Source organism: Prinia subflava, chromosome Z, assembly GCF_021018805.1.
Source record: "Prinia subflava isolate CZ2003 ecotype Zambia chromosome Z, Cam_Psub_1.2, whole genome shotgun sequence".
Taxonomy (NCBI): domain Eukaryota; kingdom Metazoa; phylum Chordata; class Aves; order Passeriformes; family Cisticolidae; genus Prinia; species Prinia subflava.
In genome coordinates, this window is record NC_086283.1 from 98,807,482 (window position 1) to 98,832,754 (window position 25,273).

Below are 25,273 nucleotides of genomic sequence, written 5' to 3' on the forward strand. Positions count from 1 at the left end.
GTTCATTATGGTGTCAGTGGAAAAGCCACACAGAAATTGCAGGGATTCTGCAAGCTACAGAGAGTAACTTTTTTGTATTGAAACAATTCAAGATCTCAGCAATGTAGTTATGTGAGATTATACATAAGGACTACACAGTAAACCACACCTTAAGTTTTTATATTACACATAACATTTAAATAATTTTCTAGGTTAAAAAAAATGCAGCATTCAATAAAGGTAATGCAAGAAAAATCAGTGCACGAATCAGGAAACCTGAAGCTAAGAATGGAAAAGAAAAGCTGAATTTCAAGACCAGAAAAAAAGCCAACTTTTAGTTGGCATCATGGTGCTTTTAGCTCACCAGCTTTATGTGTGTTGTGTAGTCTCAATCTAAAGACAGGTAAGTATCTGCATCTATCAAAAAACTTACACATTCAAGCATTCTCTTATTTTATTGAATCAAGAGGTGTCCTCAAGGACATGAATACAGTGCTCCACACATTTTAAATTAAAATAAGAAAAACTAAACTAAACTCTGTAGAAAAAGTCTTTATTTATGCTGTAAATAATAGACCAAGGCTGGCTCTTGTTAAAGGCTCCCAGGCATTACACTATCAGAAGAATGGAACTAAATTAAATATTTCTAAGTACAGACATTAATACAATGGCAATACAATTGAAGGCACAGAAATTTCAGGGAAAGATACTCCCTTTAGAGTCCACCATGATTAGAAAAACAATTTGGGAGGCAAAAGAGGCTTTGACAAGGTTCTCAACACCTGTTAAACTACAGATTCAGACATACAATGTGCTACACCTACACAAAGTAGAAGCTCACAACAGTAATCACGAAATCACGCTGGTGATCGGTGACACAGCAGCTTAAATTAAAAGGCTACTCAAGGAAAACAAATCCAGCCTGGAAAGCCTATAGCTGGAAATTATGAGGAAAATCTGTGGTACCTGGTAAAGAAGAGATGTGTCCCAGAAGTATTTTCTGAAGGGTTCAATGTCTGACTCCAGTGCTGTGCAGTGTGGCTGAACCTCAGCGCCAGAGCTCCAGATGGACAAACAAACCGCACGCAGGCACCCTCGCTGATCCCTGCTCTTCAAATGTCAAGCCACTGACTGCCCTGGAAGCTGGAATGACACACTCTTTTAGCCAAAGCAGATGCTCTCTGCACAGGCAGAATGAAAGCACAGCCACCGTGGGCTCCCTGCTTGCCTTCAGCCCAACCCGTCAGGACCCCGACGCACCCGCTGCAGAAACCGGGGGCAGAAAATCTGAAACATCCACTGAAAACACAGCTGGGCAAACAAAAACTCCTTTCAGCCTTAAGAATACAGAGATACTTCTAGATACCAGCTGGGAAAAAACAATGTTAGCTCTAGACAGTTACTCACTACTGAAAGAAGCCAGAGTGAGCAAGCTGTGACAATGCCTATTTCTCCTTATTGCTGTAAATGAGCAGTAGTACCTTTTCCTGTCAATGTTGCCATATATAGCAGTAGGACACAACTGGCAGCTAGCAGATTTGTTATCCCACAAGAGTGAAAAACAGAAAGCATCTCAAGGGAATACAGTATTGTTTGGACATAACAAACAAATGAGATGGTCATAACATAATGTACTGTACCCACGTCATATTTTTTTTTTAAGCTGAAGTACGGATAAGTCTCACATAAACTACAGGCTGCACGGAGCCAGAAGTGAAAGAACCACATACCAAAATGAAAATGCAACCCAATTCTTGCATATTTCTATTTGCAAAGAGAAACCAGGAGTAAGAAGGGGTGTCTGATGCTTAGCATTTGGTATCCCAAGACAAATGCATATACCCCATGCAGCTCCTCAGGACTGTACAGAGAGCTCCACATAGCTGAAAGGTGCCAGAAACACTTGTCCTTTAAAGTCATTTGTCAGTGTGGCAGCTCTCTGGCAAAACAGAGTCATAACTGCAGCCCTGTCTTTGTTGCTGATTCTCCTTTTTTTGTTTGTCCAAACTTGAGTTTTAGAGGCGTCACAAAGACTGCTGAGGTTTTTGTGGAAGTCAGGACCTATGGTTCTGTTTATGTACAAATATTTCTTTATATATATTTTTAAGGAATGCCTTTACTTGTTTTTAGTGTGTCAGGATTCAGGTGATGTAGTGTTGGGAGAGGTACCTGATGGTGCAGCTGGTCCTCTATCATTAACTGACTATTAATTGACTTCAAATGTAATGAAGGACACAAATTATAAACTTCCTTCAATTGTAAATGCGAATTTACCATTTAAAATTATAACACTGTCAAAAAGCAGCAGCAACCAGCACAAGACAGGCAACTCTCTCCAGATAAACAATACAGTATTCCCCACATCTCTTAAATGACACAACATTTCCATAGAAAACAGCAAAACATTATACTCACTTTGTAAAGATCTCAACAAGTTTGGAGTGTCCATTTTGAAAAGCCAAATCTAACAGTGTTGCCCCATCCTTATTAGGTAATGTTAATGCTGATGACCCTCCAGGCTGGGCTGCCAAGAACAGGGAAAGTTTAACCAAGCTCAACTTCACCACAAGGTGAAGAAGAGTTTCTTTTTGTTCAGGCTCTTAAAAAAACACAGCAAGCAGACCAAAATCATCAGTAACAAAACCCAGCATTTTGCTTGCTAGGAAGCATCAAAAGACACTCACTATCATCTGCAGAGATAACACAGCTCAGGTTCAGACCTACAAAATTCTTTTGGCAGAAGACTTTAGGTCTTTCACAGTTAAACAGCAGTTACATACTTAATTGCATATGCAGAGCTAAAGGATATCTACATGCTATCTAATTTCTTCCATCAAAGGAAACAGCTGGAATAATCTTATTATTTCTCTCATTCTCTGTGTGTAATATAACTTTCAGCACAACCCCAATGGAGAGGATAGTTAAAAAGCAATTTTCCTGCAATTTGCCTTGCCTCAGCAACACAAAACATCCAGCAGCACAGCCAAGTATCTAAACTAAAAAATTTATAAAGAGAAAAAAGATTTCTCAAGGCAAGCTGATTATCAGGACAGTAAGAGATCCACATAAGATATAAACTTGTAAGCTACAAAATAACATACACATACATGGAATATGCCAGATAATTCCTGCTTCTTTCTTCTCAAAAGGTGACCTCATGTGCCAATCCTTCCTCTCCTCTCCACTTTTTAGCACACAAGCATCAGGTTCAATGGGATGAAGTTTAAAATAAAAGAGTACACAACCATGACTTAGTCACTAGATGCTGAATCATCACTAACACCATTCCCTGGCCTGTCTTCAGGGAAGGATTTATCTGCCTTAATACATACATTCTCAAACAGATGGTCTCTGCAATTTAAAGGCAATAAATAAAATATTCTCAAGTGCCACTCAACCAGTTCCTTACACCAATATTTTGGGATGAAGTTAAACCTAAAAGTTCTTCCACGAGGCTCAGTTTTTTAGGGGCCATTCCTCTGCAGATTTTGGAACAATCGGCTAAAATAAGTTTGGTTTCCAGTGATGTAAGAAATGTCACTGAAATTTTCATTTCTTTCTCATCACAGCTTCCTTTTACATAATTGAAGGCAGCTGTCATGTCTCAGCCAAGTATATCCTCTCTGGACAACAGAAGAGTTGCCTTCTATGAAACTGAATGTATTCTCTGGGGGCAATGAGGGAAAAGTCATTAGCTTCTTTTGAAAATATTTGACTTAGAGTGTTATTATATCCCAAGAATTTTTTTATCTCCACATCTCACAGAGCCAGAATGGCAAGGAACTTAAGGAACTTGTACTACCACTACACGGGGAAAATCACTATAGGATCACGGTTCTTGATCTGAGTATTTGGTATTGAGTATTTGGTGGCAACCCACCCAAATTTTTTACCTTTCCATTTCATGTGGAATCAAAACTTCCAGACAGTCAAATCCCAGAGAAACATGCCATGCTTCCTTCAATAAATGAAAGAAGTTCCAGGCATCAGAGTAAAAAGGAGCTTCAGGACACAGACTCTAGCACTGTAACAGCCAGCACACCTGAATGTAGTGTCTCAAAACTATTTTTCATTGCAGTTCTAACAGAAGTAGACACATTAACTAGATGCAAGGAGAATTCTTTAAACCAGAATATCACTAAACATTGACATAATATGTACCTAAGTATGTGTGGAACACACATATAAAATGTCACACCTTTTTTTTTTAAATTACGTTCAAACTTCATTTCACTGTGGTTAGCCAACTTGTGACCTGGGGCATTAGCCTGCCTATGCAACAATTTTGTCCACAGGTTTCAGGTTAAAATTTTCTCTTGGTCTTCCCATCTCAGATTATAGGAAAATAAATGTCTATCTGGGCACAGGATCTACTGTAAGGCCACAGAGGAAAGTGATGATGTATGGGGATTTTTTTTCCTCCAAGGTCTACAAAGCATTTCCAATTTCAGTCTCTAGAAACAATGATCATTGCCTCATTTTAGTTACCAACATTAATGTGAACTGTAGTGTTTACACATCTATGAAACGACACAGCACCTATGTTTCAAAGTTTTTAAGCACATGCAACCTTTATGCCACTGAATCCAACTCAAGCATTTGCAGACTGCTTTGCTAAATGGAACCATAAGCACCATGGAATGACAGAAAGACCTGGATCAAAGGGAAACTTAAAAGACCACCTAGTCCAAAGACCCTGCCATGGATAGGGACAGCTTCCACTAGAGGAGGTTTCTCAAAGCACCATCTAACCTGGCCTTGAACAACTCTGAACTGACTAAAACTCAAAGTTTCAAAGCCCAATCAAACACTAGTCATCAAACACCTTGGTCTGCCTGGACCTGAGACCTTCTTCCATGGAGGAACATTTAAACAAGCGCAGTTAAGGCTTCCCAAAATCCGTGGCAGAAATGCTATTTCAAAAATGAGAGGCTGCAATACAACTTTCCACTCAGCCAGATGTGATTTGAGCACACACAGCTTCAAATTTCCTGCCAGCACTCCTCTGATGGAAGCATGCCCTGTTTGCAGAGCAATTGAAAATAGGGCAAGGTGCAGAGGGAAATCCAGGGGACGCTGGGCAGAAGACCAAGAAAACAGACTGGGTACAAGGCAGCAATCAGCCAGAAGTCTCTGCTGTTGAGGCATGGATGCCTTTCTCGTCAGACTGTCAACAGCAGAGAAAACAATGCTCAAAGCCCAGACCTTGCACTTGCTCAGAGGATGACCTAACTATTCAGACACAGTACAAAAAATGTGCACTTCTGAATAGAGACTGATAACATCATCTGTGCTTTGCACAGACAGCACTGGCCCCAGGGCTATTTCTGTGCTTCAGAGAGTCTCCCCTGCAAGGACCTCAGCAGAGTCCAGGCTGTGCCATCCGTCTGCACCCCAGCAGAGCACCTTGTCTGGAGTGCTTAGATGCACACCAGGGAGTTTAAATACCCAGGAAATCAAGTGGTCTGAAATGTAGACCCTGAACACACATTATGCATTCACAGGAAAAAAAAAAAAAAAGTTTTCAGAATTGTTCTTTGATCTGGAGTACTGAAACTCCGCCAAAGCCACACTTTAGACATCAAGCTATGTTTTCCCAACCAGACCACACTACACTACGGTGTTAGTAACAAGACAGCAGACAAATTAATCTAATTAAAACACATGCAAATACATCAATCAATATTAAGCACACTAAACATCTGCAGATGAACCCCCAACCCTCAAACTAAATGCATTGAAACAAAAAGCCAAACTTTACTCTGAGCATTGGCCTGTGGCCAGTGGGTTTCAATGTATACTGTAACAATGCAAAAAAAAAAAAGATAAGCTCAGATAAGCTTGATCTGAGGATGATAAGATCAGGACTTTCCCACTCGGCAAAAAGGGAGCCCTTAGGATGCCCTTTCCCTGGTGAGGAATAGCCTTCTCTCTGCTCGGACACTGCAGCAAATACAGTTACTCTTCTGGCAGCCAAATCTTACAAACAATGCAGTACGAATAGGTCTGCTGCAAAAGAACGAGTTTTAAAAATAACAGTAATTAATCTTCGTCTTCTGAAACCACCATTTACAACAATAACTTCTAATATCTCACCACAAATAGTCTAGTAACTGATCTTTATCTGCGTAATCTAACAACCTCCATCTAACCTCATGCTAAATTTGTTCATGGCCAGCTTGAATGCACATGGTGGCTGAACCACCCAGCAGGTTCACTGTCTGCTTTTAGCCCTGATGCACTTAGCCAGAAACAGCACTCCTTCCTGTTGTGTTTGCTGAACTACTCTTCTCTTCCTAGTCCCACATGGCTTCTCCAGGAGTGAACAGAAACTGATGGCATAAAGCAATTGTAATACCTTTGTGACAGCAAAATCTGAATTCTGAACTGTCTGCTCAGAAGGATAAATCGAAAGGTAAGTATGCTCCTCAGTACAAGGATTTTTTTACCACAAGGATGGTGAAACACTGGATCAGGTGGCCCAGAGAGGTTACAAACTGCCTCTGGAGGTGTTCAAAACCTGATCTTTAGCAACCTGATCCAACTCTCAAGATAGCCCCGCTCCAAGTGGAGGGTAGGACCAGATCACCTCCAGAAACACTGGACTGGGTCACCTCCAGGGACACTTAGATCTAAAATCTGCTGTCATTCTATTCCAGAATCAACAATACAAAAACAAAACAAAAAAACAAAACAAAAAAAGACACAATCCCTGATAACATGCTCTTTAAACAGACTTGCCTACAAAGGAAAGATTTTCATTAAAAGTTGGTAATGTTCTGAAACAACAGGAGGTTGGCCATTCTTTCCCTTAAGAACAATTTCTAGTTTCTTCTTTTACCACCTTCTCTTGTACTTCCACACTGTGGCAGAACAAATGGCATTTTCCTACACTTTTCACTTTATTTTCCCACTTCTTTGGGGAAGAATTCAAGTGTGTCGTAAAGGCAGAGAGGCGGGAACCATAAAGAAAACACAACAGAAAGAAAATGATCCAGAAATAAACATACACACACACACAGTGTGGGAAAAACCCCAACATACTCTGCATTCTGTGGCAAGCTGGAACAAAATAAGGAAAAAAAGGAAAACGCCAGGTTTCTTCAACATATTCTTATTTAAATGGTATGTAATACCTTTTAATTTAAATGGTATAAAATGCCATTTTCCACCAAAGCACAAACCAAACAGCTCCTATGATTTGAAGGACACACTGCTGGCTGATTCAGACAGAGTCAGCTACAGCAAGGCAGGTGGTGCTGTAAATAATATGCACTATCAAGACTTTGTTTTGCATTGCATCGCAGTTCTCCAGCCAAAACAATCTGTTTGGGTTACACACAGCTGAGCCAAACAATCTGTTTTAAACATTTAAAAAATTCTTTTGTTCTTCCTTGCACCTGAATCCCTTCCAATGTACAAAAAAAAAACAAACTAAACCCAAATATTCCTCTCCGACAGAAATGACTAAGCCCTTTCTGGGCTCTGAATCTCATTCATTTCCTGGAAGGAGACTAAAAACCTCAAGACTGAAAAGCAGGTGGAGACATCAAAACTGGCTGACAAATTCCTTTTTTTCCTGGCTTCATACTTTAATACACCACTGCTAATTTTTTTCATTTCTCCATTAGGAATGAGACTATTTATACAGCTGTCTTCAGTGCACCCCACTGCTGCAAAGACCCACACAAGGGCCTTGTGAAGGGACATCAGGCTGCAATGCATGAAGTCAGGTATGCGATGACTACCTGAGAGCAGACCTACATGAACCAACTCCCAGGGGCTGGCATCAGTCCTACAGAAGAAAAAGGGATGAGGGAAGGTAAAGGTCCATTGCAAAGGGAGTCCTGCCCCAGCAATTTCAGCAGCAGGAGGGTTGGAAAAGGCTCACCTCCACCAGCCCCATGCATCATGGTGCCACCCCTACGCCTCAGGTGTTCCAGCTGCCTCTGCTCTGTGGGCAGCAGAAGCAGGGGGCTCATTCTGCCCCTGTACTGGGCACTGGTGAGGCTGCAGCTCGAGTGCTGTGTCCAGCTGTGTCCCCTCAGTTTAGATGGGACACTGAATGCTGTGTCCAGCTGTGTCCCCTCAGTTTAGGAAGGACATTGAGTGCTGTGTCCAGCTGTGTCCCTCAGTTTAGGAAGGACATTGAGTGCTGTGTCCAGCTGTGTCCCTCAGTTTAGATGGGACACTGAATGCTGTGTCCAGCTGTGTCCCCTCAGTTTAGGAAGGACACTGAGTGCTGTGTCCAGCTGTGTCCCCTCAGTTTAGGAAGGACATTGAGACTCTTGAGCGTGTCCAGAGGAGGCAGTGAGGCTGGAGAGGGGCTTGGAGCACAAACCCTGTGAGGGGCAGCTGAGGGAGCTGGGGATGTTTAGCCTGGAGAAAAGGAGATTCAGGGGTGACCTCATCACTCTCTACAACCCCCTGGAAGAGGCTGTATCAGGTGGGGTTGGTCTCCTTCTCCAGGCAGCAACTGACAGAACAAGAGGACACAGCCTTAAGCTGCACCAAGGGAAACGTAGGTTGGATATTAGGAAAAGGTTTTTTACAGAAAGGATAATAAAGTCATAAAGGATAATAATGGTCTGTCTTGGGAGGTGGTGGATTCACCATCTCTGGATGTATTTAAGAAAAGACTAGATGTGGCACTCATTGCCAGGGTTTAGTTGAGGTTAGGGTTGGGTTAGACTTGATAATCCTGGAGGTTTCTTCCTACCTGATGGTTCTGTGATTCTGTGATACTGATGGGGTGACCCCAGCTACAACACAAAACACTGCAGGAGATGGTGTTTCCTGCTGGGAGGGATATTTCTCACCCTTTAGTACTGCAGCCAAACACTCCCTCGAGGTGTCTGGTGTAAGACACTCGTTTATTGAGCATCACCCAAGTGCACAATACCAGCTGGGACACCCTTTCAGCCAGGAGAGGAGCAGGGCTGCCCAGCCCAGTGCCGACTGAAGGCTGAGGTCTGGGTCAGACCACAGCTTTGTATCCAGTCTCTTCACCAGCAGAGTGGCTCCAGAGCCCCATTGCTTTCCTACTGCCTTCAACAGGAAACTTCATCCCATGTATCTCTTGCAGTACTCACTCTCCTGTCACTCTGTTTACCTCCAAGTGCTCAGTGCTTTTCCCAAAAAGCCCCTTCGTGGTCAAAGGGATCTCAAATGCTTCCTCTCTGCTGTTACTACCACTGACCAGGAGATGAGAATCATACACTTGCTGGAAACCCACATCTTGAAGTGTGCTTGACAATACCTTACCCCTGCAGGTCTCTGGGTCAAAGACATTAATCTGCTTCACAACCCACATCCTCCTCCCCCTGCCAGGCACAGTTTCCAAAAGAACAAACTCCTACTGGGCCAAAGATTTATCTGTTTCTCTAACTCCCTGAATTCTCTGACCAAAATACCAAATTACCTCACCTCACAAATCTCACCAGACCTAGACATACTTATTCCCTGCTCCCAGTGTTTTTTCTAATTCTGTGGAGAACAGAATTCTAATTCTAATTCTAAAGGACAACAGCCACTTTGCACTCCTCTGTATTTCCTTCCACAGAAAAAAAAGTAATCTAAAATTCCAGCTGAAGAGAAGACAGAGACAGAATTTTCTTTAATTTACATCAAAACCCTGACATGCATTAGTCAGGTTTGAGCTTGTGCACTTTAGAAGGAACATGTGCAATACCAAGTGAAAAGAGTAATGATGATTTCAAAGAAAAGGTTGGGTGAGAGCTATAAAGAAAAAGTGCCACAGAAAATGGAAAAGTGTCCCCCAAAAGGCAGACTATATAAAAGCACTGTTTGGTAGCTCAGTTCATTCCACAAGACCTTTCCCTAGAAAACAATTATAACACATTTATGAAATAAAATGGAGAATCTCCTTGTTCACAGAAGGGAACTGATCACTGTTCCCTTCTCTATGATCCACAATTAGTTTTCTTAATTCAGGCAGTAAAGTTATTGCCTCTATTAATACACAAAACCCTAAAAGAGCAGTCTTCCTCTTTAAAATAAGTGTAAATGATGGCAAAGCTGGCAGCAACTGCTCTTTGTTTAGCACAGTTAAGTAACCCAGACAATGTGAACTCTCTCTCTTGGCAGTGCCCCTAAAACAACCAGAAACTGAGATGCCCTCAGCTTCTTGTGCATAAAGTGCACTGCTTGCAAAGAGCCCTCCTGTGCTCCCATTCACCCTCTGACAGCTCAGAAACGTAAACCTGTGTGTGTCGAGGATAAAAAAGCTCCAGGGAGGATGCTGAACCCACATCTGATGGTTCTTGGGACTGCCAGTACAGGAAGGCTGCCATAACATGATGGTGCTAAGAAACAAAGAGTTACTTGGAAGCATTTTTCCCATTCAGATTAAATTTTTTCTCACTTTTTTCTGTTCTTAGTCTTTCTTTCCTCCCTTCTGTCTTTGCATCATTCTCTTTTTTTTTCTTTTTTTCTTTTTCTTTTTTTGGCAAACGAAAATACTATGGGAAAATTATCTTCTTTTTTCTGGCAACACTAACAATTTATTTATCTTATTATTTAGTACTGATTGTCTCCCAGTTGAACAATCCAGTTCAGAAGGAAAATATGCTTTATCAAGCTGCAATAAGCAAGAAATCAGCTTCTCCCTCTGAGTCCTCCCTACCCCTCCTTCCCCCTTCCTGAAACCCACCAACAAATGTCAAAGCACAGCACCTTTGCTGAATCTCCAGTTTACTCTCCTGGCACAGCTGTCACACAAGCATCTGTTATAAGGGAGGATTACCAAAGGGTTTCTTTAGTTGAACTTTCTATATTGTGGAAAAAACTCCTGACCTGCAATTACACTAAATTCCTGAATTATTTGCAGTGCTCCCTAGACAATCTCTTGGCTCTCTTCATCCAATCCTTCTTCTTATAAAATGAATACAAACATTTTTCCTGAATACCAAAACTCCTAAGAATAAAGAGTTCTTCCGTCAACCCTTATGTTTCTAAATCTTCATAAAAATGAATGAGGTCAAAAAAACACTAGATGGTGCAATAGTTTTCTCCAGCAACATATCACTCAAAAGTGACTTAAAATCTTCAGATTTTAATTATCTGTCATTAAGAATTAGAAATATTTAAGACATGAAAAAAGCCCTTACCCAACGAAATGAGCTTAACTGATGTGTTTTTATTTCCCAAAAGCTTGCATGTATCTCTTCCAGTTTGACTTACATGGAAACTGCCTGTCTTCTAATTTTCTGCAATTTAAAGTTACTAAAACAAGAACAGCCAAAATTACCAAATTTTCAATGAAAAAAAAAGTGAAATCATCAAGTATAACACAGTTTCCAGCCTCAGCTATAAATAAGCTGACTCTGTAAAAAAAAAAATGCTCTTCAGCAAACCCTAAAAACCCTAACTACAGCTTTTTGTTTGCAATGAAACCTGAAACCAGGAAAATCTCACTTGATTTTCCTATGAAGTTATTCAGTAGCATGCCCACGTGTAAAGTGTCACATGTATTCTCATTCCACCCACTCTACAATTAAAAAAAAGCCACTTATAAACTTGTTTAATGATATTTTCCCCAAAGAATGACCATAGTCATAAATGAAAGATAAACACTGACAGAACAGTGGCAAAAATTATGTATACTCTGCACATCAGAATGCCTAGAGTAACATACTCCTCTCTGACTACCACCATTTCCTCCTGAGATAAAAGATCTCACTTGGTTAGAATTCATCTGCAAACCCTCATGAAGCAGTTCTTGTTGTTTTTTTTTTAAACAGACATTTCTATTTACAAATAAAGAACTGCATTCACAGTGAGTCAAGGAAGAAAAATATAGGGAGACAGAGTTACAATAACCATCATTGTCCTTTTTAACTCTCTGGGTACAAACCAAATCTCTGATTAACCCTCTCACACTTGAACAATTTTTCATATCAACCACCAAACAAAGCACAAGAGTAGAGAAAGTGGACAAAACAGTGAGATACTCTGCTCTGAACTGTGCACCAAACCACTGTTAAAAGCTTTTTAAATTCAAAAAGAACTCTACTACCTTCTGGGCAGCTTTCAAGGATGTTCGAGTTTGAGGGCAACTTTTCATAGGCAACAGCCACCGTCAAGTCATTGTCCATTATCCAGATTTTTCATCCTTAGCCCAAACTTATCCAGCAGCAACTTGTGACTAGTGGTGGTGACACATTCTGCGTGATTGAGCAGAAAGGGAGACAACCTGCATGGCAGATCCTCTCTGTAAGTGACAGGACAGCTGCAGAGGACCACAGGTGAGAAACCCACCGTGTACACTAACACAGACACAGAAACTGCTTCTTGGCATCCGTGGCCCATAATTACAATGTAAATTAATCACTAGCATCACCTATGTTTAGAAAATACATTAGCCATTTTTCACTCTCATCTGCCTCTAAGAGCTGTGGTTGCTCATTCAAAATTATTTTATTCTTCCTTTTCATTATATTTATTTGTCTTAGGATATCCACCAAACATTCATACTGATGAACTTGGATTCAACTAGACTTGAACTGACAGTCCTCCCAATTACACCAACTCAATCAATTCTAGAACCAATCTTTTTAGGTTCTTTAACCACAGTGGAAAGAATTGAAGATTCTTGGACAAGCATTAAGAAAAATTAGATGCACAGGAAAAGAGTGGGGTTGTGGCCTGCAAAATGAATTCTGAGTAATACATATATTTATTAACTGATTTTTTTATTATTTTAACCCAGGCCAAACCCCAAAAACTTTTGATTAATGGACCATTCAGGCTCTTTGCAAACTTGATTAAATGCTGTATCAATTCTGTAACTTACAGCTGGGGCCCTCAAAGTCCAAGGGAATTTGTCCCTTTAACCTCTTCAGCACTTTGTCTTTCCCTCCTACTCCCCTGACATCTAAGGGAGGGTGCAAGCTGTACCTCTCACTGTAGAGTTAACCATGATGGACTAAGTGCATAAGTTTAAATTTTCCAATACTCTGAAAAGTATTGGAATTTAAATTTAAGTATTTAAAGTATTAACTATTTAAATTTAAATTATTTAATTGAAATTTAAAGTATCTAAATTTTCCATACTCTGGGAAGCTACAAGTACATGTGCAACCTAGTAACTGCAGAAGGAAGCATGTGCTTACCACATTTGTAGTTGTTTTTAAAGTGCTCTGTGTTCCCCCACGTGTAATTTGGCTACCATAAAATAACACTAACATCAGCAGGGATATAGTTTACCCTTACATTTTATTTTCATCTGTTCATGGCTTTTGTCATGATTAAGTGTTGCTTGTAGCCTTGTGATTTTGTTCTTACCCCAGAAGCAACTGTTTAATAGTGTCAGAGAATATGCTGAGACCTTAAAAACAGAATTAAACCTGACTTGAAACAAGCCTAGCATTGCATTTTCTCCAGCTGTAATCCATGACAATAATTTAACCTTTACAGGTTGAAAGGAGCCCCTATGAACAGCAAAGAACTTCCCTGGTTTTTATACTCTCCACTTGTTTTCAGACTCTAAATCCCCTTTAGAACACAAGAGAAAACAAGGAGATCCCATTGCACAGGTACACCGTGTCTCATGGCCTGCTGCTCACACAAATGAAGAGGTCACAAAGCACACAATAAAGGTGACAAGCAGGGTGTAGGTTACATCCACCAGGGAGACAGGCCCAGGGCAGAGAGCCAGCTGGGAGGCAACACACACATCCCTTGTGTAATAAATGCCAATCACTCGCTTTGTGATTTTTGGAAATTTAATAAAAATAAAAATAGTTATATAAAAAAATTAGTAATGCACGTACAATAATAAAAGTTAAACAATTTAGAGTAGGACAATTTATAGGACAATAAGAGCAAAGAAGGTAGCCCGGGACTACCGTCTCCCCTCCCTTCCAGACAAAGGCTAGGAAGGAGAAGGGCCCAGAACAAAGAGAAGTCTTCCTTTTTAAGCCTTCGGTTATGACTATTCATATCCTACGTAAAACAAGTAATTTTCAGCCGTTTCTTGTCACAAAAGCTTTCTGTTAATTTAAAAAAACGCATGAGAGTATATGTCCTTGAGAAAGTTAGGTTCTGTGGATAAGAGGCCATAAATTCTTCTTCACTAGAAGGTTTAGGGGCCCCTGTGAATGTTATCTCTGTGCTGAGGAATTTTTCTTCTTGAGCAAAAAAAATATCACACACATACACAGCTTCTATTGTACTACAACTTATTGTTAATTACAAAACTACATTCACTATATTATTCAAATGTTAATACAGCATAACTTTTCTACCTAGCATATTACATATAGTAAATATCTGGCCTGTAGAGCCACACAATATGACTTTTTCACACTTGTTTGCAGTGGGGCACCCTGGAACAGTTTCCCAGCACTTCTGCACCTCGTGCAGCTCCAGCAGAGCTCTGAGCATCACACGCTTGCAGGAGGGCCCTGCAAGCCAGGCTGACAGCTGCACCAACAGCAGGCTCAGAGAAAGCAGGACTTCTGCAGGTGCTAGGATTACCAGAGGCAAACAGTTGTGGCATACAGTCACATTAAAAATTATGCTATCCCTGAAGACTGCACTTTAATGCACGCCCAGTGGTGTAAGGCCAGTAAAGTTTAATCTGATATTGCTTTATCCGATTGCTACAAAAGGCAGGATCACCTATGGAGAGCCAAACTCAGCCTGGATCCTAGAGGTGATCATTCAAATCCATGCATTTTCTCCATTACAGAGACATAAAACAGCTGTACCAGTCATGCCCAGCTCTGAAATGGGGTTGGGGTAGAGCAACAAGTGGAAAAATATAAACATGAGCCAAGGCTCACCTGGAACTGTGGACTGAAGAGTGTGGTCACTAACTCGCTCAGCAAACATTATGTGCCTCTCCAGGGACCCATCATAAACAAAGTAAAACTCAGCATCCTCTGGGAGTTAAATGTCTTTGTCTAAATTTGCATGTATGGTCACCTGTCCCTACAAAATGAAAGTGCATTCTGAAACATACAGTAAATTTCTCAACTTCAACAGATCCACTGATGCATAATTCAGGTCCAAGTTCATTGTAATCTTTATAACTACTATACAGAGGCTGTGACACAATGACAAAACTTTAGTTTCCTACTACCACTTAAAAAATAACACCATTTTTTGTCTGCAAAAGCAAAGCTGATTTTTAAAAATGCCTTTTAAATATTGTTTTTCAAGCAATTCCTCTCATTCTACCCCACACAAATATAACTGGCTTTTTGTTTAAAATGCATCAGAATAACCTGAACCCAAATATTTTGTTATTTACAAAAGGAACTTTTGTTTTAAAAATAAAAAATCAGAAGAGATTTAAATTATCTTAGACTTAGTTTTCAAAAAGAAGCACCAATGCAATTCCAGAAATGGTTTCAAAGAACACTGGTTCCCAGATATCTGTCTGTGGGTTTCTTTATGATAAATAGAAAGCAATCAGCCAAGAAAAACCTGTCATACAATAGCTTCAAAAAAGAACAGGAAAGGGATCTAAGAAGCAGCAAACAATAACAAATGTCTGACAAGCCTGAGGGAGGAAATTTAGATCAAGCTGCATTTCCTTGAGGAGCAGGACAGCGTGCTACAGCACAGTTCCTGACTGCCACAGTCGGTCTAAACAAGGCAGAATTGACCCAACATCTGGCAGAAAACATGTCACAGAAGAGTATCTGAGCCGTATTTCCAAAGATGCCTGCCCTGCTCTATTCAAAACAGTTACCACAGCACTGACTCCACCAGCTCCATAAACAAGTCTTGCAAAAAACAGAGCACAGCATGGTAGCAACAGAAAATTCTGTAGCTGAAAACCACACTTATGCCTCTGACTGTCCTTACCCTGTTCATTATAAGCCAAACATTTCCCTGCAGTGTGACTCTTGTCACCCACCACATCACACCTTGGCCTGCCTTCCCCTTCTTGTCATTCATAGAAATTCAAATTCTGCATTCTGTGTTTTCCTCTTAATGCAGACAAGCCTAATGAACTGGGATAAAGAGGCAAAGGCTGGTTTCAAGCACAAAATCTTCCTCAGGCAGGACTGTTCCCATAAGGACATGTGTCAACAACATTTATGAGTTCAGTATCAAGAGCAAACATGCCTGTCATCCCCAAACACTGATAACGCCCCTCTTTTTAGTGGCCTGAAGTGTTGTTATAGCTGTGAAGGGTTTTCTCCTATTTCTCTTTGGGTTTGGCACTACTATAACCAGAATGTATTGTTATGGCTGCAGTTGCTGTTTCTACCATTGTTATTAAAACAATCTTTTAAAAAAAAAAAAAAAAAAAGATATTGTAGTTGAGAATAACAGCTTTTGATCTGTTGAGTAATAATGTGGGTGGCTATTCTGGGGAGACAGGAATAGGGTAAGTCTCTGAAGACCCTGCACACTCTGCTCCAGTGGGTTCTTAGCTGACAGCTGCCTGGTGCACAGGAGCACAGCAGAATTTCTTCCACATGGGCTCTTGGGGCCACAACTCCTAAACCATCTCTATGCCCTCTGGACCCCTGAGTCAAAGGGTGAATTCAGGCACACAGCTTTCATGTTTTCTTTGCCCTTACTATGCAAAACAAGGCAGATATTCTGTGGAAACGTTTCTCACTTTATTAGCACATGTAGGGGGAAAAAAATCAAGCCAAATTGTAGCCATACTGCTTCTCTTTAAACAATGTTAACTTGGGTTCACTAAGGACAGAGAAACACCTCAAACTAAACACATTACACAATGTATAAGGAGGGAGAACTTCACAAATCCTTGTCTAGAGGGAAAAGAGTGGAAAGCTCATGGGCACATAATAAAAAACAAGTTTTATACAGCTTACTCCTTACAACACTCCAGAAAATGAAAGTCATGGTCTTTTATGCAAATATTTTACAAAAGGAAGGCAAACTGGCAGCTAGCTTATATGTGGCCAAACAATTGACTGATTCAATTGGAAAATCTCAAATGATCCAAAAAGAGGGTTAAACCCTGTATTACAGTAGATGATTCAGAGATAACACAGAAAGTAACAGAAAGTATTTTTAATGCTGTAGGGTTATCACACTTGGCATCAGAAACAGTAATTTCATGCAAGCTCCTATCATCATCTCCAGCACTTTCTATCCTGCCTTCAGATATTCTTGTTTCATGTTGCTCCATTCAAACAAATTTCTTCTTGCTGCTGCTGCTACTGACACATACTGAAATGTACCAGTTTACTTTCAAACTGTTTCTGTGTGAAGCCAAATATATTACAGGACCCAAAAAATATCACTTTTTTCCTACAAAAATCATTTGCAGCTCATTCTACAAAACTCCTATGCAGAAAAAAAAAAAAACCTTTGAGATAGTAATTCAAGTTTTATACCAAATCCCTGCAGAATTATTTATATCTTGAGTCCCTAAGGCAAGGTCAGTCCAACTCCAAGAGCAGGAGCTACCTGAACAGATCTTTCCACCACAGACAAATTAACTCAGAGTCACAGGAGTGGGCACAATTCCAGCTCCCATCTCCCACCTCCTTTCCTAAAAAGGCACACAAGCAAGAGGGAAGTGGGCTGGATCTGGCAACAAGATGCAAAAAATTTAGTCTTCCACCAAAGATGTGTCTGTCTGCTTCACAAGGCTTTCCTGGAGTTTTTTGGGAGGTGATACCTCTTTTGTAAAAGCACTGCTTCCTGGCAGAACCAGAGTGCTCAGCCCAGGTTTTCAATCAAAGCATATTCACTTAACTATTTCAGCAATTAAATGGTCTACATAAACAACAATGAAACACTTCTCTGGGAGTTCCATGAGAAATTCACACTTACGAAACTCATTTGCACAGCATCATTCTCATCATATGTCAGAGAAGGGTTTCTCCACAGCTTCACAACACATTCTGCAAGGAGTGACCAAAGCACCTGCTCAAGTCTGCAAAAAAACTCTGGCACTGACTTACTACTAAAGCACAAAGAAACTAAAACTGTAACTACTGGCATTTAAAAGTAAGTAATTAAGCCCTAACTTTGATAAAAGAGCAAAATCAACAGAAACAGATTACAGCATACACACCACCTGAAATGAGAACAGTCTCCTACAGAAGGATGTTTGGTCTGAGTTTGTTCCAGACACCAAAACTGACACATTCCAGCAGTTTTTTCCATATTTCTAAATATAAAATTTAAGCTTATCCTCTAGACACCAAAACCCAAACGAGATAAATCACACTGTTGCCTCATCTTTGGAAAAGTGTCCAAGTACACCAAATAAGAGGCAGCTGTGAGAACATGGATCCAGAAGAGCCAGATTCTTGACAATCCAGTTGCTAGATGTCTTTGACACCGTTTTCACGGGTTTATTCTTTTAACAGACTAACCTCTCTCCCAACTCTTTCCTTGCCTTAATAAGGTTATCTGTCTCCTCACAAACTTGGGGAAATGCAGCAGAAAGAGCTTGATTTCTGTATGTAGGTATGCTTAAGCATGCTTTCAGGGTCCATGTGAGCCTCAGATAGTTCAGTCCCCACTTAAAGCAAGGGGAAGGATGTGCCACTTCACCATCTCAGCAAATAAGCACAGTCCCTGGCCACAGCTCATTTCTCAAGTAGATGCAGAGGAATCAAATCCTTGCCTCAAGCTCACACTCTGTTGACTCTGATGGACTTGTAGAGAAAACAAATTTTAAAGTCAAAGGGACTGAGACAACCAGTCAATCTTACTTAAATTTACACATAAATGGCTAAAAAAAGGTATTCAGCTCTCCAGAACCACCACAGCAACCCATGGAAACTGGAGACCTCTCAAGCACCATTCAGGCCTGTAACAGCAGAGAACTTCAAGCAGCTGCATCAACACCTCTGACTGCAAAAAGATACCAGAAAACAGAAGAAAAGGAACACGGGAGAAGCCCTCAGCCCATTGCAGCCAAGAGGAGTTTTGACATCGATTTAAAGAAAGCCAAGATTGCCACTGTAATCCTTAAAATAAACACCAGAAATGCATAGAGGAGAACTGGGAGAAGACACAGCAGTTAAGGGGACCTTAAGAGAGACATGGGCACAACTCTGAACACATTAAGCCTGTGGATGAGGAGGTGTTAGTTTTCACCTCTCTGGGATCCATAAAGTAAAACCTACCTTTTATTACCAGGGAAAACACTATCCTGGCAGTGGCACCAGGGAGAAGATTAGCAAAGTTTGTATTTTTAACAAGATTTCTAGGTCTATATGCTCTTTCAGTGTCACCAAACAGGTTTTCCAGACATACATTTTCCCTTGGTTTGTCTAGGGTACTTCAGGGCTGACCATGTCAGGCATGCAGGAGCCTGAACCTCATGTCCTGGGCAGAAGTAGCAAAGGCCAGACTTGAGAGAAAAGCTTCCACCTCCTGACACTCATCTGACCCTGTTCTGCATCCCTGCCTTCCACTGTCTCTTTCTTTGGTCTTTCTGTGGAAAGACCACTTTCCCTGGGCTGCTGCAAGACAGTCCATGCCTCAATAAATAACTGGCCATTAACGTGAGCTGTTTCTTCCACTTTGAAACCACCACCTTCCTCACCAGGAACCTGCCCCAGCAAAACAGGTGCAGCACAAAAAGATCTTTAGAGGACTTCCAGATCCAGGCCACCATGCTTAATTTCAACAATTGCTTCCTATCCTTGCATACACAGCCTGGATAAATCTGCTTTCCCAGCAGCTTGTTACCATAAAAATAAACACATTCTAAAGTACACTAAAAATTTCTTTACCAAACTATGCATGTAGCACAATAGCTTAAGATGTTTTATGCAGGGCTTTCAAGGATATCATCTCTACATGTAACAGGACAAACAAATACCAGCTTTGTGATTACATGCTCTAAGAAAAACATTTATGTGCTGGGGTAGAACAGTGGCTTAATTGTTCCCAAAATGCAACTCCCAACACATTCAAATAAATGCAAATCTCCAAGTACTGCCAGCAATAATAGGAATATTTTCCTCTATGTCAGCTGCTACTGGCCACTGCAATTTCACATAAATATTTTTTCACTGTTGAGAAGAATCACTTCAGAAAATGCATATATTTTACTTGTGCTTGGATATATTTTACTTGCTTACATATATTTTACTGTGCTTTACTTGGACAAGAACAGTAGCAGCTATACAGTTTTACTGACCCTTCTGCAACTCAGCTGCCACTGTGAATTTCTACACAAAAAGATGCTAAAATAGGGAAACTTTAGCAGCAGGAAAATTCTAGATTAACACAAATCAATCATATTCAAATCAGGAATAACAAGAAAAAAGTCATAAACATGCCTCTCGAATATTCTGTGATGTTTTTATAGTGTCCACCAGACAGAGCTTCTCTACAGATTACAGTAAATGCAGTTATGGACTTGCTTAAGAAAGCATGCACCCCAACTGAATTGAATTCACTGGGATTCAGCACAAAATGAAACAGCAACACTGCATGCAGGGAAGGAAAGAAGTTACAAAATGAAAAAAATAAGATATAAAAGCTGAACATTTCTTTAGAAGCATTAACTTTCTAACTGTATAGCAAAAAATATCCAAAATGAAAACAGGGTGAATTTTCCCCCCATTTAATAACTTCAGGGAAGAATTAATTGAGTATGATTTTTTTTTCTATCCAGAGTAATGCAATGAGCATAATTCCACATACAAACTTGGAGACAAAATATATGTTGAAAGAGTTATATTTAGCATTACATATTGTCCAAAAGCCCACATATACGCTTTTGTTAAAATCATATATGCATGCAGAGTTGCTCCTAGAAGAACCTATCATCTGCTGATTCATACTGCAAAACCAGCACCCAGAGAACCTCACTCTTTTGCACAAGGCTGGTCTTCAGCCCCTGAACCTGTGGAAAATACACTGCCAACATTTGGGAAAGGCACCACAGCAGGTTCTCCAAATGACACCAGCTTTATGCACCAAATATCTGTAGGTACTTCCTCAGCCTGTGGCAGGTTTCTGAGAAATGCAGAGGATCCATTTTAACAGATACCTCTGTTAAAAGTTTCAGCTTTCCTGTTTTTCAGACTCTGTGCTGCTCAGGGGCGCAGTTCTGAGCCTCACATTCAGTGCTGGGTGAGCTCTCTTCACACAGCAGGGACACAAAACAAATCCTTTTCCTGCTGAGGACCAAGGACAACTTTCAGACCCAACAGCGCAAACAAGGGTGGCTGAAGGGAGGAACAAGAAGGATGGGACCTCACAACCTGGAGCTGTAACTGGAAAATTAAACCCCAATATGCAAATGACCAAAACTTATAAAAGTGTGAGACCACGTGACCAGTCAGCCATTCTGTGACCAGTCCAAGTCCACCTTGGGTGCAGCCCTGGTCAGGCCCTGTCCTGTTTGTGGTATATCCTAAAGACCTTTCAATAAATACCTACTTTATTATTCAGCTCTGTCCAGTCTCTGTGTCAGGTCAGCCTTCCCAAGTATCACAGGCACAAGTAAGAAGCATCACCCCCACAGGTGCTTAAGGCAATACAGCACACAAGAAGTGCACTGACTAGTAGCTGAGGCAGCTCTCTGTACTTCTCAAAGAAGTGAGAAAAGAAAGTGTTCAGTGAGCACCAGAAAAAAAAATCTGAAGAATGCTTCTAGCAAGTACCCAGCACTATCTTGAACAGAAAAGTAATAGAAATTTCCTGATGAAGGCAGATAAGCTTCCTTCTTTTCATGTGAAAAAACATCCTCACTGTGGTTCAGATGCAGTGTCTTTTTAAACTGAAAATTAAGTATTGGTAGAAGCTACAGGCACCCTTTTGAGTAAGTAGCACACATGAACTGGAAAAAAATTAAGCACTCTGTTACATCCAAACTGATAACAAAAGTACACTCCAAGCAAAGAAGGATGGAGGAGATACTGACAAGTTAACTAGCTGACTCCCCTGCCTCACACCAGGATCAAAGCTGCCCAGGTTTACTCCTCAGAGATGGACTTTCCCCACCCTGTTTGAAAAACCACTCACACAGCCCCCTAACACAGAGCACTGTGAACTTCCTCCCACCCAAACAATCCCTGTCTCGCCTCTCCCACCTTCTGCACCTGGTACAGACTTTGTTCTTCTTTAAAGGCTTAACAAGGCCTTGACCTTGATTAGGGGAAGAAAGATAAAGGATTTATTTATGTTGTTGGGGCTTAATAGAAGACCATCCTTAAAGGTTGTGGGTTTTCAATCAAGCTTATTGCAATACTCCCTCCCTTCAGTGATAAATTGAAATACCTCTGCTGTATTGAAGTTTCTGAAATTGCATACTGGCTTTTACCCAAAGCTGATGTCTCAGAATTAGTTACTCCTTCTGCCTCCTCACTAGCCTCAACAAAGGTCCACTCTCTCCAGAGACACAGACAGGAAAACAAGGAATTTGGGGAGAACTGCAAGGTTTGCCTCCAGCAAAAGGAATTAGAATCCAACAGAATTAAATAAATAAACAAATAGAAAATTCCTCTAAAACTAAGAAACAAAATAACAGGTCACGACATACATACGTCTGCAGGTCTCTGTGCTACTGCATGCTGTTAAGTTGCCTTTAACACTACCCACTTTAAAAAGAGACATGCATTAGACATATGCTTTTCATTCAGCACACATGCAATACACCCAGATGCTTTCCAGGTTTTTATTTTCTATGGCATTATCTTACCACAAAAAAATTTTCCTCCTGGGTGCTGTTTCTTCCATTTAACCCTCTAAACCAGCCTTTTACTCAATTTAAGATACAGCTGGCAGCAACACCACTTCCACATCACCATAAGCAACATCCATCCACATCAACCTGACCCGTGTCACACCTGGGAACACAATCTCATTTCTGCTGAATTAGTGATGGCACCTTGTGGGGCCACCTAAAAACAGAGGCCGGACAAAATTAAGGGAATAAAAAGCAGTTGTATTTATTGAAGGGCTTTCAGGTACATTTTGGGCAGAAGAAGCCCCCCCGCCAGGGGCTACTCCCAAATTGGATGACGGGTCTTGGGTTTTCATACTTTTATAAGTTTGGTGCATTTGCATTTTGAGGGTGTCCTAGGGTGACTTTATGATGCTTGTATCCCCAGTCATCTGTTCTGTTTATGTTGGATATTGTGTTCTGTACCTTTAAGACTGTGTGAAAAACAAGGTTTACTTTCTTGGCAAAATTTGAAAAGTTCAATAAAAAGATAATAGGAGACAGAAATAAAGTAAAAGGTTAAAACAGCTGGGTGCTTGGCATTTAGCTAAAAGCACACTCTTTATCTTTGCAGGTGCTTTTAAAATATTTTTCTTATTGTATTAGCTTGTTGTATACTTATAGACTATTATGTATATTTATATTCTTTTAGGAATTGTTTAGTATAGTTTTGTTTGGGTCTGGTTTTTTTGCTTATGTGTGTTTTTTGGTTGTTGTTTTATTATTACTTTTAGTTTGGGCTTAGGTTTATACTTTTAGATGACAGATGTTGACAGCTAGCATATTAAGAGTAGGGTCTTTATTACATGTTTATTGCGTGTTATCTTGATTAGAAAGACTGTTTACTCATAACTGTATTAGTTACTATTACTGCTATGTCTAAGTTTCTGTTAATAGTCGAAATAAAAGCGAAGTTATTTTAACATTATATATATAGCATTCATTTTAATAATTGCAAAAAGCCAACTTTATAATATGTGTTTATAACAACTGGTTCCAAGACCAAAGCAGGGAGAAAGAGAAATGTGCAGAGTTTGTTTTCAGGAGCTGCACTCACTCCTCCACATTCTGCTCCTGGACTGTGTTTGTCTGAAGCATGGACAGACAGCAGGACAGAGATCTTCCTTGATTTTAGTCAGTTTCTAGCTAGCTGAGGCAGAGAGGTTCTCTGGACTTTTTTTTTTCTTTCCTTTTTTTTTTTGGAACTGTTTGAACCTGCTGTGGACCGAAGGCCTAGAGGAGCTCACACCTGTGGCCCACTGGGGCCTGAGCCTCGGCCTTTTCCAGAGCCAGAGGGTCTGGAAAGGACTTTCTGAATTTGCCATCTCTTTGAACAATGAGAGGTTTTGTTGTTTAATATTATTCTCTTTTTTGTGTGCTTGTAGATACTCTTGATTGTTAAATAAATAGTTTTTTCCACTTTTCTCCAGGGAAATCTTGTCCTGAACCAGCTGGGGGAGGGGCTGCTTGAATCTGCTGTTCTGGAGAGACCCCATTAGGAGGTTTTCTCCCAAATTTGCCCTAAACCAGGACAGAGGGTTAATCTTTCAATTACAGCTTCAGGTAATGAAGTAATTTACCTCAAGTTTGTTCCCCTCCACACTCACTTTTCTGTACATTTCTTGGGGCCTGAGACAGTAACACCTCCTTGATTCCCAGGCCTGGAGAGGAATTGTTTGTCTGACCAAAATGGGAAGGCAGTTGCTAACACTCTATATGGAGTTTAGAGTTACACACTGAAGAATTAGCAGGACTTCAAATACATGAAAAATATAAAAGCTAAAATCCTAAGGCATCAGTGAGAGCATATGACAGAGTTTTTGCTGGCTTTGTGCTTTTTATGCCTGCTCTATGTCAGCAGCAGTATCAGAGACAGTCATGGAACTGACCGTTCATGCAGAATTAATCTACCAGTGTTTTTAAACAATCTGAACCACAGAGCAAGTCTACAACAAATCAGCACTTCACATCAAATTGACTTTATTTTCCTTACCTTGCCACTACCAGTCTTAAAGCTGTGTTTGGCTTATCATCAAACTGTAACAACAGCTAAGGTGAAGAAAAATTTTCAGAGTCACATATGGCAAAGAAATAAACAAGTAATAAACAAGTAATAAATAAATAAATGAGATCTGGTTTAATTTTGGAATGACTGGATAGAAATAAAAATATCTGTAATGCTTTTATCAGAAAGGAGAGGGGAGAAGGCAGAAGAAATAGAAAAAAAAAATTAAGCCCAGACTCAAAACATACATTAATGTTCTCGCTTGTCTATCATTGAAAATATCATTCAGTGTTTTGTTGTCAGGGATACAACAACTTATGCTCATGCATAAAGTAATACAGAGGAATTAAAAAGCTTAAGAATGAGCTGTTAATATAGGTCATAAAAATTTTGCAATAAGAAAATTAATATCCGTTCCGACATGCAACTGCTGACTAAAAGAAAAGGAGTAATCTCTTTCAGTTGACTTGATTTAAAATATACAAATCAGACTAGTTATTATTCTCATGTCCTGTGTAATATCAGGGCTCTACTGTTGCAGACACTACACAAAAACATGTAAGCACGAAGTGCCTGCCCAGAAAAATCTCAGTTTAAGGACTGAGGGGAAAACAATATATACAAAACAAAAT

The 25,273-nt window shown here is 40.3% G+C and overlaps 1 protein-coding gene across 3 annotated transcripts in view; it reads right to left on the reverse strand.

Moving 5' to 3' along the window:
• The window catches only part of ARHGEF28 (Rho guanine nucleotide exchange factor 28), a 123,244-nt gene that overhangs the window by 85,533 nt on the left and 12,438 nt on the right, over positions 1-25,273 (reverse strand). Inside the window, exons 4-5 of one of the 3 annotated variants that reach the window (XM_063421468.1) lie at positions 2,395-2,503; positions 946-1,122 (exon numbers count right to left, since the gene is read on the reverse strand). The exons of the other annotated variants lie outside the window; for them this stretch is intronic. The gene's annotated coding sequence lies outside the window, so the exon portion shown is untranslated. The remainder of the gene's footprint in view (positions 1-945; positions 1,123-2,394; positions 2,504-25,273) is intronic. 3 annotated transcript variants of the gene reach the window in all.